The 4298-nt window shown below is 38.9% G+C and overlaps 1 long non-coding RNA gene across 2 annotated transcripts; it reads left to right on the forward strand.

Annotated features, from left to right (window-relative positions):
* LOC108172776 (uncharacterized) lies at positions 1-1645 on the forward strand. 2 transcript variants are annotated; one of them, XR_011579281.1, is made up of 4 exons: positions 1-250; positions 915-1128; positions 1207-1360; positions 1478-1645. It is a non-coding gene; the product is annotated as an uncharacterized lncRNA (long non-coding RNA). The 2 variants fall into 2 exon arrangements; XR_011579280.1 differs by lacking the exon at positions 1478-1645 and having other exon boundaries at positions 27-250; positions 1207-1448.
* The last annotated feature ends 2653 nt before the right edge of the window (positions 1646-4298 follow it).

Consider the following 4298-nt stretch of genomic DNA (forward strand, 5'->3'; position numbering starts at 1 on the left):
AACTAATTCATTTATACAAACGAAGTAAACGATAAAATATATACGAGAATATGCACCCATCCTTCTGTCGCCGAAGGTTTTAGACACCCGCAGTCTCTTTCATTTCATCTCTATCGTCTCCGTCGGCCCCTAAAGATTTCTATCAAATTTCGATCCATTCGAGTCGCTGTCGACAGCCCGACTTCACTCTTCTCCCCGTCGTCTTTCACCGTCGAGCCACCGCTGCATTACTTTTCCGGCCGTTTTGCAGGTACAGTTTAGATTTCTTGAAATTTTCTATTTTTCTTTGGTTTAAATTTTGGCGACAAACATGAAATATTTCTGAAATCCTGTAATTATGAGCATTCACTGGCGATTTGATGTCTGTGCTATACAAAACTGTAGTAAAATCTTTCTGGGTTTTTATAATTTGCATAAATTAATTATTTCTTCCCAATGAATTTTGTAATTTTTGTTTGTATAGCTGCACTTTCTCATTGTATAGGAAAGCATCATTTGCGATATGAATCTCGGTTAGGGTTAGAGAAGTGAGAATCCACTCTTTCATAGGTGTGGCTTCATGCCTTTTTCAATGGATTGGCTTGGCATGAATATTTAGGGATGGATATTTGTTCTTGAAGTATTTCTTAAAATGGGCCATTTTAAGGATGGATCGCGGCATTGTTGTTCGATTTTTTTATCGCCGTGAATTAGATTTGAATATCATTGAGCTGCTTTTTCATCTGTTCCGTAAAACATATCATCCAAGTAACTACATTGACTTGAATCGACCTCTGGAATAATGCTGAGAAGTACGATACAGAAGTAATGACCATTTTAGTTCACTTGTATGCTAGTTGGACTGTAGAGTTTAGGGTTATGTGTGATTTGACCTGGTTTGGAGTTTGATTATATGTTGGTTTTGAGATGCTCAGGTAGGTCCTCAAGGGGTCAGCGGTAAGCGTTGCTTGTTAGAGTTTGACAGAGATGAAAACGGTGGTGGGGATGGTGGTTTCCAATAAGATGCAGAAATCAGTGGTGGTGGCAGTGGACAGGCTGTTCCATCACAAGCTCTACAACCGATACGTGAAGAGGACCTCCAAGTTCATGGCCCATGACGAGCACAATCACTGCAACATTGGCGACCGAGTATGTCTCTGTCTCTGTCTCTGTCTCTCTAATTATTTAATTCTTATTAATTTCATCATAAGCAAACTATTTCATCAGGTTCGATTGGATCCCTCGAGGCCTCTGAGCAAGCGCAAGCATTGGGTTGTGGCTGAAATCCTCACCAAAGCACGCATCTACCAGCCTCCTGTACCATCAGATTCACCTTCAGCTTCAACTCAGTTTAATTCTTAAGGTATTGTTCATTCCAACTGCTATTATGTTTCCTTTCTTCAACTACGATTAGCTCTTTTTTCGAAGTTGGTTCGAATACTCCATAGTTCACCTTTTTCCCTAAACCCTTTGCCAACACAAGACTCCTAAATGTAAGTTTTGACAAGACGTTAGACCCGGTATTTTTTGAGTATTTTTTTTGTATGGGTGAATGTTTTCTCTAACAATCCAGAACCTAATCGTGTACTGAATTTTCAAACCTGATACTCTGGATAAATCCCATAATTGCATCAATGTTCATTAAGATAAGTCTTTTTGATGGAAATTCAATATTTACGTTGTGATACTCTTCAAACAAACGAAAAATGTCGTTGCACTCCCGCTTTCACAATGAAAAGTATGACTCCCGTAAGCTGACAAAGCTCCACCATTTTCTGTTGAGGTCGCATGTCGACAATAGAATGTCGGACCTGATTACATTGTATGAAGGTGATTACAAAGCACAAGGAGATGCACAGCATATTTCCATGAGAAGAATCAAGATTCGAAACAAATATACCTGATTGCTTACGACAGGAATCTCATTTGTCAAGGCGGCCGTCTTAATTTTACCTGCGAACCAGTAGCTGAAGTAATGCAATCAAACCTTGAAATGATAGTCGACGTTTTAGTTCAAGTTACAACAGTAATACACTAACCTTTTCAAATCCCACCTATCTCAAGTAGAAAGGCAAATTTACGCTCACAAGTCATTCACTTTATAATCACAAATCATTAAAAAAAGGTCGTACCCAGTGCACAAGGCTCCCGCTTTACGCAGGGTCTGGGAGAGGTGAATGTCGGCTAGCCTTAGCCCCATTTATGGAGAGGCTGCTCCCAAATCTCGAACCCGAGACCTACCGCTCATGGGCGAAGGCACTTGACATCGCACCAAGTGCGACCTCTTATAATCACAAATCATTAAATGACAAAAATCAAGCAACGGTTCCAGCAAGATTTCAATCTTTTTTTCCCGTCATGAAAAAATATGGTATGAACTGATTTGTATAATTCTCTCAAAACATAAACTCCATTTGGATCAATCAAAACCGGATCAAGCTTCAAAAGCATTGAGAAAAGAAATTCATACCAATGAAACTGAAGCATGTCCAAGGAAGCCACATCCATTCTCTTCACTGTCCCTTACTATAAGTGAGACTGTAGAATGGAAAGCCTTACAGTTTTGTTTTCCCTACTAATTGTGACGCAGTCTTACGAAATGGGTGCCACCGCCTGTTAAGATGACAAATAGTATAAGGAGTCAAAAGTTTACGGTTTCTAACTTTCTAATGCATGAATAGGATTGCTCTATGCAACCATACGTCGAAGACTTCAAAAGCAATAGCTGGCCAGTAAACCTTATAAGTTACAACCTATTAAGTGGAAGCAACTCACCCTCTAACCTTTTCCAAGTACTCTGGTGGACGCTCTTGACGAACACGATTGATAAAGATTCCATATAGCTCTTCAGCTGGTCCAACTACAAAATTTATAAAACCAAACCATATGAAGTACCACCCAACTCTGAGATGTAAATTTACAAATAAGAAAAAGAGAAAAAGAGGAAAAGAAAGAGGGATTAACTCCTGGGACATATTCACAAAGAAAGGAGGTCAACAAAAACCAAATTTTGACTGTCATCGAATAACAAGATAATAATTATCTATAACTTCGGAATTTAGGTCCAAACTCACTAGAAAGAGTTTCAATTCGATCCCAGCTACCGCTCGTCTGCCACATCCCATTAACAACCAGACAAATGTGTAACGAATCCTTGCCATTCTTAACCACAACTTGTCAGTCATCTTCAGTTAACACACCCTGAATTGGCCTCGAACTGAAATTTTGAATTCTTTTGGTTGTCTTCTTTGCTTGATCGAACTAAACGTAAATTTGCTAAGAGAGTTATGGTGCAACAACTCTGCCATTGCAAATGGGACAGCCTAAATAGGCAAATAAATCGACACCAACCCGGTTTCTCTTCTTCTACATCAATTTTACACACGGTAAAGATTATCTTGTCAGTAGCTCTCCAGCCTCGCCTCCCCCATTGATTTTTAGTTAGATTCTCATCAAAGACGAATTTGAACCATATTATTGCTAAGTTTGTTATGGGGGCAAAGCCCACTCAGCCGCTCCCCACACTCTTCGTCATGTATATGGCTTCTAATTTTTGCCACAACATATTTGTTAATTCCCTCATCACAAAATACTTCTGAGTTTTTGCAAGGCACAACCGAATTGTGGAGTAAGCCCATAAATTTATTTTCTCTCATTTCGACTTTGACATTGCTTCCGGCTTATCTCTCAAAGCGGCAAGTAGATATTGTTGAGCCAATACATCCTTGACCTCACATTGTCACATCTTGAAGTTGTTTGTGCCATCAAACTTTTCCACTTCAAACTTTGCATTTTGCATTGTAGTTCTTGAGTTGCTTCCTAAAGGATTCTCATATTGTTTGTCTAACATCTTTAGCAACTAGACAGTACCTAAGAGCAACCAGTGCTCTGATACCAATTGTTGTGCTAGGATAGCAACATACTAATTGGAAACCAACTCAAGCTAACCCACATGAAATATAACAAATGAAATGCAAGAACGAAAATAAAAAATACACTAAGATTTTAACAAGGTTCTTCAACAACCAGTGTAACTGGAGTATGTCCTAGGAGCAGTAGGAGCTCATCGATAATGTACTATCAACCAAATGGGAGTATTTACAAAGTGTTTTGGCAATCTCACAATCTAAAACCCCAGTACACCCAATAACTCTCGCTTACCAAAGAAACAAATAAAGAATGAAATATAATGAATAATTTTATCTCTATACAAAGCTCATAGCTAATACACAAATACAACTTTGATTGAGTGGGTGCTAACCAAAGAGAGGAGCACATTTTCTTCCTCTCTCCAAAATGTGGCTACGACACCCTTTAAT

This window comes from Malus domestica, chromosome 03, assembly GCF_042453785.1.
Source record: "Malus domestica chromosome 03, GDT2T_hap1".
Classification (NCBI taxonomy): domain Eukaryota; kingdom Viridiplantae; phylum Streptophyta; class Magnoliopsida; order Rosales; family Rosaceae; genus Malus; species Malus domestica.